Below are 17418 nucleotides of genomic sequence, written 5' to 3'. Positions count from 1 at the left end.
ACACCATGTGTGTGTGTGTGTGTGTGTGTGTGTGAGTGAGTGAGAGAGAGAGAGAGAGAGAGAGAGAGAGAGAAAATATGTCTCCAATAAGAAAATTTGCATCCAATCAAATATAACTATATAAACTAAATTTAAGCATAAATAGGTAGAGACTAAAATTATTATTGCCCCACTTAGTTCTCATTTAAAAGGCCAACCATTTCTCTCTTAAGCCCTTGAGCCTTAGAAGCCTGCACTACTATTAAACGCTCTCTTCTTAACCTCTACATTCTATTTCCTATCTAAATGATGTTACATTACTTCATTTGCTTAAGCCTGCTTTGCTTAAGTCAATGATTTCATTTACTAACCCCTTTAATTTCATTAGCTTCTCTTCGGTCCGTGTATCTTCTTCATCTCTACATGCTATTGTAGTCCCACTTAACCTCTATGCAACTCATGCCCAAAGTAATGATTCTCAAGTATGAATAATATCTTCTCTTGGCGCATGGACGTAGGCCATTAGTGGATACCAACAAGAACCCTCAAAGGGAGCTAATCATTGTCTTCTCCCAATTAATTTCCATCAAAATCAATTAATGCCGATTCAAAGTTAGTTTGGGCTAGTTGGCCTATAGTTGATTCAATTGATGTAATTTGACATGGAGCTTCTATTGCATGTTTAACCTATTGTTCTAAAAGAAATTAGCATGCTAATGTCAATTTTGTGTGTGTGTGTGTGTGTGTATGTTTGGGGGATTTTTTCAAGGGGGAAGAGACTCTTGCAAACATGGGAATTAATTTTAGGCGCCATTCAATTAGAAGAAATCAAATGGGTAGGTCGAAGCAACCCACTATATATTGAGAGCTATTTAGAAGAAGTCTTATTTTGGTGTGGTTATGGTCCTAAAGGTATGCATGGAAAGCAAACAATGATTCCACGCAACGAGAAGACACCAAAGATAGGGAAAGGAAGCCGTCCACACTATTTAAAAGGAAATCGAATGTGTGGTTGCCAATGCCACTTCTTCGCAAAGAGATTGTATCTTCTTGAAGATGTCGCTTGCATTCGCTACATTCAAATGCATCATGTTGATGAGAATGATGAGCTTTGCCATAAAGAAGGCATGGTGACAAGCTTACGTCGAAATCTATGCTTTGCACTTTGGCTTTCTTTAGAAATCATGTCATGGGTCTTCGACATGTTATGCAAAGGATACACTCCAATCCAAGTGCATGAAGCACATATTCAAGTAGTTCATGAGAAAAAGGTGAACAATTCAAATTACACATTGGCACAGGATGATTTTCTTTCAGTTAGAGATATCCTCAATATTGCAAGAAAGCATGCAACTACTACATATGAACTACATTTAGTGATGCCCAAAGTGTTCGAATGTGGACTCAACAACATGCCCATGATGTGTTCTACTACGAGGAGATGGATGCTACACATAAAAAACCCTTTGTACTTGGCATCCAAACACATTGGCAACTTGAGAGGTTTGATCTCTATGGCAACAATGGAATAATTTATATGGACTCGACTTTTGGAACAAACTTTTACAAGGTAAACTCTATATGCCAAAGCGATGTTTTTAGAGAAGATATGTTTATTTGAACTCTCTAATTTTCAATTTCAGTTTGTAGTTTCAACTCTACACCATTCTAGTCTTTGATAGTTATCAAAATTGAGTTCCAATTGCATGGATCATCACATCAAGCTCAGAAACAAGTAGTATTGTGCAAAGGCTTACACGCCTTCGGAATAGGGCTCTTGATTACAATAGGAGATGGGAGCCAAATGCATTTATTGTTGACGATGCAACTGCTGAGATAAATGCTATAAGGTAACTCATTCTCATGTTATTGAAATTCTCACTTGTTCCTCTTTTTTGATTTCACAAGTGTAGCTTATGAATGTGTTTAACCATTGTCATTTATTTCAAACAGGGTGGTATTCAATATTCCAATTTATTTGTGCTTATGGCATGTCCAACGTAGAACTTTGGTCAAGAAATTCCAAGATTGGACAATAAGAGCTCTAATGTTTAGGCGCCTTGGTGCAATCATGAACATGCGTGTTGAAGGTGGAGCTTCAGAGGCTATTGCACTAGATAATATAAGAGATAGTGTTGTAGATTTCTTAAGGGATTTTGCACATGAGAATGCCTTCATCGAATATTTTCGTACTTATTGGGTGGGAAAAGTTGGTCAATTTGATTTCTAACTTAAGCACTTGATATCTACCAAACAGTACTATTGTTCTTTGGTACTTATGTGAAATCATTTTCTTTGCTTGTGTAGAGATGTGGACTAGAAGTGTGAGGATACTTCCTCATGCTAATCAAGACACAAATGGAGCCATAGAATCGTATCATGCTACATTAAAGTCTTGATCCCTATGTGACAAAAAAATATATATTGGGCCGTAGAATTGATTGGCTCTTACATAAACTATTAACCTCTTGTTTGCCTTATTTTTGGTACATAGATGAGGCGAAGAAAGGTGGATTTGTTAGAAACAAAGCGATACAAAAATTGATTGAGCATTCAATTGAAAGGGCTCAAACTATTCCAGATAGTGATGTGGTCTTTTTTCAAGAGGGTTCTAGATCTATGGCAAAAATCAAGAGCCAATCTTCTCGTGGGGGGGTGCATTACCTTGTGTACAATGCCAACTGTGATTGGGGATGTTGAAATTGCCTACGGGCAATGAAGGGTAATATGTGCAAGCACCAAGTCAAACTTATGCTACTCAAGGGTTTTAATTTGAGCACTATTGTGAGCAAGTGCCTTAACTTGTATCACGAAGAACATGACAATATTATTGCTTCTACTAGCAACTCACCCATAATGGCTCATAGTGGTGAGGAGATAGATTGATGTCAAATTGGTATGAAAGAGCAAACCATAAAAAATCCAAATGCGACTCAATGCTATGCACATGCTCTTGAGATAGTGAAAGAAAATCGGGGTTTAGAAGCACATTTTGAAGTTTTGATGCAAAGACTCTTGCTCCATTTGAAAGAGGTGCAAGCAAGGGGATTGGATGGAGTTCTACTTCCCGCCAAAGACTTTCAACCAATACAAGATAGATTTGGTAACTCTATACAACGAGCAAAGCCATTCATTGAACGTCATGTAAGAAAAAGGACCTCAACAACAACAAGTCACAACACGGCTATGCCATTTCCACGACCAATTGCCAAGAAAAAGCGGTCAATGCAATCTACATTAGACTCCCATGCTTTGGAAGAAGGGGATATGGATTCTTGATGATTGTAGTTGTCATAATAATCAATTCTCCTAAATGATTTTCTCATTTTAAACTAATCATTTAATATGGGGAAGTGCCAGGGGAGAAAAAGCTAGATTATTGGTGAAGTTAGCAGACCGGCCATAGTAGGGATCCAAAGGAGGGAAAATAGGGATCCAAAGGGGGGGCCATCTTCAAAAGAGCTATGTACAACAATGGGCTTAAAAGACCTTAAGGTTCATCCCATTAAGACTTCCAAAATGCTAAGGTTCCAAAATTCAAAGGTTGTGTCCAAAGGTCAACTTTAGGGAAAAATGGATGATTTGAGTGTGTCCCAAAAGTCTTTGTCAAGCCCTACATAGGAGGGGGCGAGCCCAAGAAGTAGGAGATGAGAGAGAAACTCATACACACACACACAAGCTCCCTTTGCACACAAGGGGAAAGAGGGACACATGTTAGCTCCCTAGCCCAGATGCTCACAAGGTGTACTCAAATCCTATTGGATGGCCTGGAGGTGGACCAATGAGAATTAGGCTAGAGTAAATCTAGTTTAATTAATTTAAAAACACTTAATAAAATAACCAATAAGAATTAAGCTCTCTAGAAGACTATTGGAGAGTCTCCCAAGGGGACCAATGAGCATTTAGCAGCCCAATGGCTTGCCTAATTCCTATTGGCTAGGAGGCAAAGGAGTCCAATGAGAGTTTAGTTAAATTATTAAATTACCTAAATCTCTCACAAAAGGGGAAAGGGGGATACATGTCAGAAGCCTATCACTTATGTTGCTTAATTGTCATTGGCTAAGCCTGGGGAGGTCCAATAGGATGCTAGCATGAGTAATTAGCAAGGGGGGGTCGACCAAGAGAGAGAGGGGGCTGATCTTTGCAAGGCATTATTGACACACACACACACACACAATCAATGTGTGGAGCAAGAAGACTCTCTCTCTCTCTCTCTCTTTCTCAAGCTTTAATAGAAAGCTTATCTCCTACTCCAAGCTTGTGAGAAGGGAGGCCTACACCAACAACTCTTGGCTTTGTGATGCAAATCCAACCAAGAGCCAAGCTTCAATGCATGCTCATCTCCTCTACCATGCTAATTACTAAGCTAAGCTATGCTAATATGAGTGATTATGTGAGGAGATGTACATCTTTCTCATAATAATACTTCTTCTTCCTCTCAATCTACTCTCATACCCCGCTAGCTCTCACCATCTTCGAAGGTGTGTGAGGTCTTGGGTTTGAGACCGTGAGGGAATTGATGTTGTGTTTGATAAGTGTTTTTCTTAGTGCATGAATTTTCCACCTTCATTGCACTAGCTAGAATTGAAGGAACACAAAGAATTGTATTGTAAAATGTCTCTCTTGATGGGAGAAACCATAATACAAAGCCTTTTGGAGGGGGGACTGGCTCCATGCAAATCCGGTCTTCAACTGTTGTCAATTTCTTAATTTCTCTCTCTTTTGAAGTATTGTTCATGCTATCTAACTAGGTGTTATGCTTTTTGTTGCTCTCTCCACCCAAGCACTCTTGTTAATCTCATTAGGAATCTATTCTAATGAAATTCTCACTATGTTCATGTTATTTTTCGCTACACACAAGTTACTAGGCCATTAAATGTTACATTGGTATCAGAGAAGGTTTCTCTTTTCTTGCTCAAGAAGAGAGGTCCTCAAGCTAGCTATAAATGGTTGGTACTATTAATTGCATGTGAGTAAGTAGAATAGGGATTTTTCAGCCTTGCGGTGCGCCTGCCTTTGTGCAGTTAACGGGCATCACCGTCGAGAGCTATGGTCTTAATAGTGGAGTCCTATGGAGCTTGCCTACGGCTTAACACTATTGAGCTATTAGAATCTTGACAGGAGCCGGTGCTGTTTTGGTGTTGAACGACCCTCTCTTCTATTCCTTGCAATTAATGGTATTCAAGCCACGGGTACAGTAGCTTGAGTGCTTTTTCTAAAGGGATAAAGAGGAGTAGCAACTAAGGCTTGAAGTGCCAAAGTACACCTAAAAGTTGTTAGAATGGCTGACAATAGTAAAGCGAGTGAAATTAATGTTGATAACTTTGATTTTGCTAATGAGCAAGCTACTAATGATGCCCCGATGCTTGTTAACTATCTTGTTTCTAGGCTTCAACAAGCCATGGGCAATCCATCCCTCCAAAGTGAAGTGCAATGGCAGCTTCGTGCTCATGGGATTCTCCAAGCTCCCCACCATGATGAGAGGGCACCTAGGAAGCCTCCTTGTGAGACTTCCAAAAGAGGTCTCTCTCTGATTCGGGAAGAAGAAGAGGATCCCTATGTAGGGCTCAGAAATTTTCTCCTTGATGATGCATCTCCTTCTCACAGGAGAATTCAAGAGCCTCCACCGAAGGAACGAGAAAGAAGTGAGTCTCCCGCCACCTCGGTAGAGATGGCTCCACGAAGACGGCAGGCTAAACGCTCTCCATCACCTCCAAAACAGAGAAGACCATCGCATACTTCTCCACACTATACTTCAAAGAGGGATGACAAAAAGCAAGAGAAGAAAAAGGCGAGAAAGAGAACACCCTCTTCTCCATCTTCTTCATCCTCTCCTCTTATGAAAGTGATGGTGTAGACAACGAAGATCAAGGTGAGAAAGAGGTCACCCTCTTCTCCATCTTCCTCAAATTATTCATCTTCTAAAGAAGTGATGGTGCAACCTTTGAACCATCAAAAAGAAGAGGCCATAGGAAATCCTAAGCCGCATGGAAGAGGTCATCCAAGCTCAAGAATTGGGAGGGAAGAGCAGCTCTTTCCTTACCTATGATGGCACTTTTGGTGCTATGGAAAAAGTCTTGGCCTTTATCCAACAATTTGATGTGGCGTTCGGAGATGAGGGCTTCATGGAGTCCTCTAAGCTACGCCATGTAGCTATGCACTTTCAAAAGTCCACCAGACAATGGTGGTCTAACCTACGGGCCAACGGTGAAGCTCCACGAACATGGAAAGCTTTAAGAGCTTCCATTATGAAGCAGTTTTTGGCCACCGATGCCAAAGACAAAGTACTCACCGAATGGTGAAGCTTAAAGCTCTCTCCCTATGAATCTATCCACAAATATGTAGACAAGTTTTGGGACCTACAACTCAAAGCCACTGTCTTCAAAAAGTTGGATTTTGGAGAGCAAAAGCAACAATTTTGTGCAGGAAATGGCAGAGTATGTCAACTCCCAAAGGCCACGCACCATATCGGCAGTAATACATCATACTATGGTGGCCTCTCGAATCAATTTCCAAATAGGGGCTAAGAGGAATTCTAAGCCCCCTGAAAGCAAGGGTTCCAATGAGCCTAAGGGGAAGGACAATGTCCAAAAGTCTCCTAAGGGCAACTCCAACCAAGCTAAAGAGAATAAAGAGCTCTATTTCCGTGTACATGATTTTTGTTAAAGATTCATGATTTTTGTTAAAGATTCTCAAAATGAACCTAATGTTTTAGCAAAAGAAAATTTACACAATCAAAAGGAATTGGAGTTATCCAATTTTCTCAAGGGGTTTCAAGATGTTTTTATTGACGACATCCCTTGTGAGCTACCTCCTAAACGAGGTAATGATGACCATGCAATTGAACTTCTTCCAGGAAGTTCACCACCTAACAAACCTCCTTATAGATTTTCTCAAGCTCAACAAGAGGAGATTATGCGGCAAGTGCATGAGTTAGTTGAGAAGGGCATGGTTAGGCCTAGCTCATCTCCATTTTGTTCTCATGTGCTACTAGTGCAAAAGAAAGATGGCACATGTCGTATGTGTGTCGACTATAGAGCACTAAATAGGATCACTATCAAGAATAGGTTTCCCATTCCACGAGTAGAAGACCTATTTGATCAGCTACAAGGGTCCACCTACTTCAGTAGGATTGACCTAAAAGTGGCTATCATCAAATAATGATAGTTGATCAAGACATTGTAAAGACCGCATTTTCGCACTACGTTTGGTCTTTATGAATACATTGTCATGCCTTTTGGCTTGACCAATGCACCAGCCACCTTCAATCGCTTGATGGAGAAGCTATTCAGGCCTCACCGAACCTTTACTAGAGTGTTCTTTGATGATATCATCATCTACTCTAATTCATTAGACGAACACAAGCGACACCTCCAGGTAATATTTCAAGTTCTAAGAGAGAATAAACTTTATGTTAATCGAAAGAAAAGTGAATTTTTCTTACAAGAGATTCATTATTTAGGTCACATTATCTCTCAAGATGGCATCCAAATGGATCCATCAAAGTTAGAGGTAATAAAAGGATGGCCTAAACCAAGGAATCTTCATGAGTTAAGAAGCTTTATAGGTATGTGCGCATACTATAGACGCTTCATAGAAAAGTTCTCACTAATAGCAGGACCATTACATGACCTAACAAAGAAAAACTTTAGGTACACATGGTCTGCCAAGGAGAACAATGCTTTCGAAAAGCTTAAAGGAAAGCTTATCTCTCAACCTGTGCTTACACTACCGGATCTCTCAAAACCATTTGAGGTCCAATGTGATGCTTGTGGTGATTGCCTTGGAGCTGCTTTGCTTCAAGAAGGGCACGCCATAGGCTATGAAAGTCGGAGGCTCGACCCTGTTGAGCAAGATTTAGGCATATATGAAAAGGAACTCCTCACCGTTCTACATGCCTTAGACTCATGGAAGCACTATTTATTGGGGATTCCTTTCATTCTGCGAACGGAGCACCAAAGTCTTAAGTACTTCATGACGCAGACCAAGCTCTCCCACAAACAAATGAGGTGGGCAAATTTTCTTTCGCAATTTCATTTTCATATTGCTCACATTGCTGGCAAGCATAATCAAGTAGCCGATGCACTCTCAAGACGGCCGAGAGTGAATGCGGTTTCCATAGCAACTCACAATGATCTATCTTCTATGATAGATGAGTATGCTATTGATCCCGATTTTAGAGATGTGATTTCAGCCCTTGCACTAGGGAAGAAAGAGGAATCATTTACTTTACAAGATGGTTATCTTCTCTATGGCAATAGATTATGCGTTACTAGCTCACTACGTGAGAAAGTAATGTATGAATCTCATGCTCCTCCTTATGCAGGGCATAGAGGGATTCAGTCTACCCTAAAGGGGATTGAAACATATTTCTATTAGCCTACCATGAAAGTGAACATACAAGAGTATGTTTCTAAATGTGTGGTATGCCAAAAGACGAAGTTTGATAGAGGGAAGCAACTTGGATTGCTTCAACCCTTGCCAATCCCTAATTCACCATGGGAGAGCATATCCATGGATTTTATCTTTGGATTGCCTAAGTCTATCCATGGGAATACGGGAATATGGACGATAGTAGACAGGTTCAGTAAACAAGCTCATTTTATATCTGTCAAAAAGACTATCAAAGCCCATCAAATGGCAACCCTCTTCATTTCACAAATTTTCAAGTACCATGGCTTGCCAATGTCCATAGTGTCGGATAGAGATCCTAGAATGACCAGTAATTTCTGGAAGGGTCTCTTTGAGAATTTAGGAACAAGGCTAAACTTCTCTTCGACCTATCACCCGCAAACAGATGGCCAAAGTGAAATAGCTAACCTAACAATTCTTGATCTACTAAAAGCTTATGTAACGGAAGTAGATCAAAGATACCAATGGGAGAAGTACTTACCCTTAGTGGAGTATGCATACAATAACAATGTACATAGTTTCACGGGAAAAGCACCTTTTGAGGTAATAGAGGGAAGATCAAAAGGTCCCTTGCTACTTAAGGTACACGGGAAGATCTTCGCTCTGTAGATGAGTATAGCCGAGGCCTACAAGAATCTTTCCAAAAGATTAAGGATGCTATCTCTATCTCACAGCAAAGGCAAAAGGCTGCTGCTGAAACAAGCACAGAAGAGCCCAAGCCTTTAAAGAAAATGATTGGCTCTTACTCAAATTTCCCAAGGCTCGATTAAGGCACACGACGGGCAAGAATCCTACAGGACACTAAAAGTACTATGCTAAGTTAGCAAAAAGGTACTATGGTCCTTTCCAGATTCTTAGGTCAATCAATGAGATGGCCTATCAACTCAAGTTGCCCAACCATTGGCTCATACACAATGCTTTCCATGTGAGCCTACTAAAGCCTTACAAAGGAGAGCCACCTCAAGAACCAACTATTGAAGACCCATCGGAGATCGAGGACCAAGAAGAGGTGCTGCAGCTCGAGTCCATTATCCGACATGAAGACAAGGTACTAAGAGGCGGTAAGACTATCCGACATTATCTTATTAAGTTTAAGAATTATCCTTTTGAAGATGCTAGATGGATGCAAGGCATACAATTAAAGGATAACCTAAACCTTGTCAATGCTTACAATGCTTCCCTAGAGTAAGCAAATGTACAAATGTTAAAAATGAACAAAGTTTTTGTCTTATAAGACTCTCTTTTTCTTTATTGTGCACAAAAATGAAGTAGTATGCATGCTTAGATCAAGTTTGCGGAGATAACGTCTCCCGAACACCAAGTAGAGCTTGTCACTCTACTACGGAAGATGATAGGACTAATGTGCAGACATGCTTGTGGCAGCCTCAGGCTCCCAAGCGCCAAATGGACTAGTCATCCATTGTGGAATGATGTCGTAGGGTAACATAGGGATCCTCTACCCGCTAAGAAAAGGACTAATGAATATGCTTTATCTTCTCTACCCCATAGTCGAGGACGACTATGATTTCAAGAGAGAAGTAATGTCATAATAATCAATATCTAATTCTCCTAAATGATTTTCTCATGTTAAATTGATCATTTGATATGGGGAAGTGCCAGGGGAGAAAAAGCTAGAATATTGGTTAAGTTAGCAGACCGACCATAGTAGGGATCCAAAGGGAGGGCCATCTACAAAAGAGCTACGTGCAACAATGGGCTTAAAAGACCTTAAGGTTCAGCCCATTAAGACTTCCAAAATGCTAAGGTTCCAAGATTCAAAGGTTGTGTCCAAAGGTCAACTTTAGGGAAAATTGGATGCTTTGTGTGTGTCCCAAAAGTCTTTGTCAAGCCCTACATAGGAGGGGGCGAGCCCAAGAAGTAGGGGATGAGAGAGAAACTCATACACACACACACACAAGCTCCCTTTGCACACAAGGGGAAAGAGGGACACATGTCAGCTCCCTAGCCCAGATGCCCACAAGGTGTACTCAAATCCTATTGGATGGCCTTGGAGGTGGACCAATGAGAATTAGGCTAGAGTAAATCTAGTTTAAATAATTTAAAAACGCTTAATAAAAGAACCAATAAGAATTAAGCTCTCTAGAAGACTACTGGACAGTCTCCCAAGGGCACCAATGAGCATTTAGCAGCCCAATTGCTTGCCTGATTCCTATTGGCCAGGAGGCAAAGGGGTCCAATGAGAGTTTAGTTGAATTATTAAATTACCTAAAGCTCTCACAAAAGGGGAAAGGGGGACACATGTCAGAAGGCTATCACTTATGCTGCTTGATTGTCATTGGCTAACAGGGATTTCATTAACGTAATCACGATCGGGTGATTACGTAAATAACTATAGTATTTAGACAAAAACATCACGTGATCACATTAATTGTTAACGTGACTTTGATGATGACCTGCAAAAACCTATAGAGCCGGTCATCCCACCGGGCTTCCACAATTTCCCTGCGGGTACCGCCGGGCATCTGCGTTATACCGGCGGGCCCATCGGGATAATGCAGTTATCCGGCGGGCCCACCGGGAAAATGAAAAAACCCGGCGGGCTTAATTATATATAGTAAATAGTGTGCTAACCCCGGTTTTTTATCTAGGAAAATCCTTGGGGAGTGTATCCGAGTGCCGGGTATTGTCATCTCCTTGTGATTTGACCTAAGGTTACAGAGTCACAGTGAAGGAGTACGAGCGGAAGTGCGACGCGAGAGAGAGTGCGAGAAGAAGAGCACGACGATATGGTGAGCTCGCTCTACTGTAATGTGTAGAGCATAGTGAGTTCTTATTAGGTTTTTACAAAAGAATATTTGTACATACCTGGCGGCCCGCCCACTTACCTGGGCGACCACATTGGGCTTTATACCCCAACAACCTCCCACTTAAAGTCCAATGTGGTACTTTAAGTGTGAGAGAAGCTACTATACAAGCTAATATACAAGATATGTAGAGAAGTGATGTACTACCCTACACCTAACTGCTTGCGAAAATGCGCAAAGCTCTCTGAGGGAAGTCCTTTTGTAAGTAGATCAGCAGGATTTTCTGTGGTGTGAACTTTGACAAGCTGAAGTTGCTTATCCTCGAGCATTTCCCTGATGAAATGATACTTCACATCCACATGCTTTGTCTTTGAGTGATAAACTGGATTGCAAGCCAATTGTATAGCACTTTGACTATCACAATATAACACAGGCATCTCTTCTTTGATTCCCAAATCTGTTACTAGTCGATTAAACCAGATTGATTCTTTGCATGCCTCTGATGCTGCAACATATTCAGCCTCTGTCGTAGACTGAGTAACACAATCTTGTAATCTAGAACGCCATGATACTGCTCCACCAGCTAATGTAAAGACATACCCTGACGTAGACCTTCGGTTGTCTAAGTCACCTGCATAATCTGAGTCTGTAAAACCCTTTACACTTAGCTCCTGACTCCCATAGCATATACGCATACTCTTTGTAGCTTTCAGGTATCTCAATATTCCTTTCACTGCCTCCCAATGTTTCTTGCCTGGGTTTGACATGTATCGACTTACTACTCCCACTGCAAAGGCAATGTCTGGGCGAGTAGCAATCATTGCATACATCAAACTACCCACTGCAGACGCATATGGAATCTTATCCATTTCAGTCTGTTCTTCCTCAGACACAGGACAATCTTGTTTGCTAAGTTTCACATATGGTGGCAATGGAACACTCAATGCCCTTCCCTTCTCCATATTGAAACGTTGCAAAACCTTGTCAATATACTCTGTTTGAGATAACCAAATCAACTTCTTTGATCTGTCTCTCTCAATGCGCATACCAAGTAAATGACTTGCCTCACCCATGTCTTTCATGTCAAACGATTTTGCCATCTTTGACTTCAAAGCTGAAATTTCTTCCAAGTGCTTGCCAGCAATCAACATGTCATCCACATACAAAATAAGGATCAGCCAACTGCCATCTTTAGCCTTCTTTGTATATAGACAGAGATCGAACTCACTATGTTTGTAGCCTTGAGAAAGCATAAACTTGTGGAATTTATGGAACCATGCCCTCGGTGATTGTTTTAAGCCATAAAGACTCTTTAACAACTGGCATACCCAATCTTCCTTGCCTTTCTCAACAAACCCTTCTGGCTGCTGCATGTAAATTTCCACATCTAAATCACCATGCAAGAACGCTGTCTTGACATCCATTTGGTGCAACACCAAATCTAATATGGCAACCAATGCAAGAAAGCATCTCAATGTAGTCATCTTGACCACCGGAGAGAAGACTTCATCAAAGTCAATGGCTTGTTCTTGCTTAAAGCCCTTGGCAACAAGCCTTGCTTTGTACTTTGGCTGACTATCATGAGTGGTGATCTTATACCTGTAGACCCATTTACAAGGTAGCGCCTTTTTGCCGTGTGGTAATTTAACTAGCTTCCATGTTGGGAATCCTTCATTTGCACTGCTTCCTTGTAACATGAAGGCTCATTGCAATCAGTCAACATGACATAGTTCATAGATGGAACAAACCTATCAGGAGGTCGCGTGACACGTCCAGATCTACGCACAATAGGTGGCTCAGGCTCGACCACCTGTGGTTCCACTCTATCCTGTCCTTGCTCCTCTTGAGCCCTTACATTTTGTCTTGCACGTGCAGGTCCATCTTCTTGGAAGACAACTCTTCTAATCTCCTCAACCCTCTCTAGTTTAGAATGATATTTGGATTCATTAAAGTGAACATCATTGCTGCGGACAACCTTTCTGGATTCGGGATCCCAAAGTCTGTACCCCATCTCACCAGAATTACCATAGCCTAGAAAGATGCACTTTCTACTCTTTGGCTCAAGTTTGTTCCTAAATTCCTTTGGAACGTGAGTATATGCCTCACAGCCAAAGACTCTGAGATGCTTGTATGAGGGCATTTTGCCTAACCATACCATCTCTGGCACTGAATCCTTCTGCAAAACCTTGCTAGGAGATCTATTTACAAGATGAACAGCTATTGATACAGCTTCAGCCCAAAACCCATTTGGCAGTTGTGCATTAGACAACATACTTCTGACCTTCTCTTGTATGGTCCTATTCATCCTCTCAGCAACACCATTTTGAGGAGGATTGTAAGGAGCAGTAAGTTCACGTTTTATACCTTTTGACTCACAAAAGTCCTGAAAGGCCTTTGAAACATACTCTCCACCATTGTCAGTGCGTAAGCATTTAAGCTTCTTGCCACTCTGATTCTCCACAAGTGTCACAAACGTTTTGAAAACACTAAACGCTTCATCCTTGTGCTTGAGAAAGTATACCCATACTTTCCTCGAGTATTCATCTATAAATGTCATAAAGTAAGAAGCTCCCCCTAGAGATAGGTTAGGCATAGGTCCACACAAATCACTATGAACAGGTGCCAACTGTGTATCTCTTCTACTGCTTCTCTGCTTATGTGGCTGCTGTGTTTGCTTACCATACAGACAATGTTCACAGAATTCAAAATCATTAAATGAAAATCGAGGCAAATAACCAGAACGAGACAAGATTTCCATTCCCTTCTTGGACATATGTCCTAACCGGCTATGCCACAAAGAAGCGTTCGGCTGCTCGATTACATTGATTACATTTTTAGAGACATTTGATACATAAATCATGTAAAGTCCTCCAGACTTTACTCCATGTGCTACTGTCATAGAACCCTTGGATATCTTCCACATGTTCTGTCCAAAAGTGGTGACGTAGCCAGCATCATCAAGTAAACCTGTGCTGATCAAGCTCTTTGTAATTGCGGGAACATGTCTCACATTCTTCAGCGTGAAAGAAGAGCCATTCTGAAACTTCAATTGAACATCTCCAACACCTAAGATCTCACATGTCTGCCCATTGCCTAGCCGAACATGATCTTTAGTGGTCACATAAGAGGTAAACCACTCCTTGTTTGGAGACACATGAAGTGATGTCCCTGAGTCTATAATCCAGTCACTCAGTGCATTTCCATCATATGTTGTAAGAAGAGCTGAGTCCATTGTATTCTTCAAGAAGTAGATGTCTCCTGACACTAGACTGTCATCCTCTAGAACAGTGTTTGTCACATTTATTTCTTGAATCTTCACTGAGGACTTGTTCTTCTCACCATGGTCTTCAGCTTTCTCTTTGCCTTTTTCTGCTTTCCATTCTCTGCAGTCTCCTTTCATGTGACCCTTCTTGCCACAATGGTAGCATTCTATGTCACTCTTGCCTTTAGCACTGCGGGACTTGCTACGAGACTGATTCCTCTTTCCACCTTTGTACTTTTCTTTGGTCCTTCCCCTGACAACTAAGGCTGTTCCTTTGCCTTTGTCCATTGTCTTTCTATTGGTTTCTTCAGTAAGCAGACTTCCTTCTACACCTGCTATGTTCAAACCATCTGGAGGTGCAGAATTACTCAAAGCTGTACAAAAAGTGTCCCAACTTTCCGGCAATGTGATCAACAGGAACATAGCTCTAACAGGTTCATCAAACTTGACACCTTGAGCTGACAACTGACTATAGATTGTGTTGAATTCATTCAGATGATTGGACATAGGTGTCCCTTCTTTCATCTTCAAGTCAACAAGCTTCTTAAGCCAGTATACCTGTGAAGCTGCACTCTGCTTCTCATAAAGATCACTCAGCTTTAACCATGCTTGATAAGCCGACATCTCGTCTGCTACATTGAAGTAAACGCTTTCTGCCAAAGTCAGCATAATGGTAGAAAGTGTCAATTCATCCATTTCGCTCCATTCATCTTCGTCCATATCTTCAGGTTTTAACCCCTTGAGCTTTATAGGTTTTATCTGCTTCTTTTGTACCAACACGTGCCAAATCTGCTTCTTCCACAATGGGAAATTGGTTTCATCCAGCTTCTTGATATTGTAAAGAGCAGTGTCCTGTGATCCAACCATAGCTACGCTTCACAATGGTTTACTTTCCTGGGAAAAATTCGGCAGAGTTTCCCCTGTAAACTGACCTCTGAACCAATATCAACCTGTCAAATGAACCAAGAAAGCTTCAAATTCTGCATAAATTTCGGCAGAGTCTCCTTTGTAAAATGGCTCTAGTGTACTCAAAAAACAGACCAAAAAACAACTCAAAAAACATTGTCTCTCTGACACTGTAAGCTGCGGGTAAACCTGTCCTGCACCTGTACTGTCTCTCACTGTCCTGTCACTGTCCTGTAAGCATAGACTGTGACAATGCCTCAACGGCAGTAAAGCAAAGATGCAATCCCAACTGTCTAACTCACAGTCAATACATCCTAGCTGCCTATCTAAGGGTGCTCGAGGGATCGCTCCAAAACCTGTATCACCGAAAGGATCTCAACATTCGAGAATCCCCCAGCTCAATAAAACCTCACTCGACCCTCAACAAAGGATGCAGTAAATCTGACAGTACATAGACTTCCCACAAAGTCATACATCCACAAATTTCCCACTATATGCTGTAACAGCTGCAGCGGTTGTTTGCTGCGTGACTCACAGCCAGCAAACCCTCAACAAACATACATCATCTCTGACAATACATCCCATGTGGAAGTACCTGCAATGTCAAGATGAAATCTCGAATATCAAGCAGCAAACACAAGCTACCTGATGAACTAGTGGATGTCGCCTACAATCTGTGTGTAGATGCGCCCGTGTCGTATGTTGTTGGGGTATAGGCGTCTGTGCCTTGCCCGGCCGCCCATAGTCTGGGCGCCCACTGACTTGTATACCTTATACATAGCATAAGTGTATAGGGGGCTGACCACTCTTTGAGTCTCCCCACCCACATCGTGTCTGTCTCCTTCTCTCTCTCTCTCACTCTCCGTCTGTGGTGCTCCCCGATCCCCTTCAATTGGTATCAGAGCGACAGGTGTGAGAGCGTAGATGGACGGCTTCGCGATGAACTCGTCAGCTATGGCGGAGAGGTCACAGATCTGAGCAAAGAAATAGAGGAGGTTTGTGGAAAGCCATACAGAGGCTTGCAGGAGAGCTCTCAAGAGCTTCCTAGTGCTCACAGATCAGAGTTCCTCTACAGATCAGCCCACAGTGCACATCATTTTCCCTCTTCGGGCAAGTTTTGCAACGGCTACATCGGCAACAGGTTGGAGCTTGGAGCTTCCATAGACATGGAAGCATTGTGAGATTGATGCATTCAGCTCATGCATCGAGGTGGGAAGTGAGTTTGAGCCTTTCTATGAGCTCAAAGAAGCACAGAAGAAAGTCGTTCAGTTTTTTGGCAGTTTGACAGCAGTCTAGTGTTTTGCTCATAACTTGAGCTACAGAGCTTCGATTCCAAAACGTTTTGGTTCAAAACGGAGCTGGGTTTGTGCTCTACGACTTTGTAGAAGGAATCGTTTTCTGATTCGGAGTGCAGGTGGGTCTGAAATTAAAAACACAAAGACTGTTTTTCATGACAGTTTTGGGCTCTGTTGTTTTCTTTGCTGCAGACAGCTTACCCGTGTACACTGCAGGTAGCAGGCACATATGAGGTGTTACAAGATCGGGTTTGACTCCCAGGTACAGGTTGAGTCTAGTACTCCCACAGGTGTTGCCAATTGCAGTTGAGTGGTTCTTCTGCAGTGTTGTGGCTTGCATACATGGTGTTTGAGCGGGTAATGCTCTATGTATGCTTATGTGGTGAGCAGTAGATCTTGTGAGCAAGTGCAGAGGTTGGTTATGGATGACATGTATGATCACCTGTGGTACTCTTTGTGAGCATTTGTTGGACACAGGTTTGCAGAGCTTATGCATGTATATTGAGTGTAGTTTGATGCGCATTGATTGCTCATTGTATTGAGCTTGCAGGACAATGGTTATTTTGTGTTGATAGCCATTGTGCGTCGAAACTCTGGCGAAATTTTCCCAGGAGTTTTATGCGTATCATTTATGCGATCTAGGTAGAGATTGTAGGTTGCACTCAGCATTTGTGTGCGGTGTTCTCTGCAGGTGGGAGATTTGTGTGTGTGTATGCATCGATACCGCACAGTGTGGGCTTGGTGATTAGCTCACAGATTGCAGTGTGATACTAGAGCATGCGAGGCTTGTATTGACATT

This window comes from Adiantum capillus-veneris, chromosome 8 (assembly GCF_014529385.1).
Source record: "Adiantum capillus-veneris isolate H3 chromosome 8, ASM1452938v2, whole genome shotgun sequence".
Lineage (NCBI taxonomy): Eukaryota > Viridiplantae > Streptophyta > Polypodiopsida > Polypodiales > Pteridaceae > Adiantum > Adiantum capillus-veneris.
Note: the sequence above shows the minus strand (reverse complement) of the source record.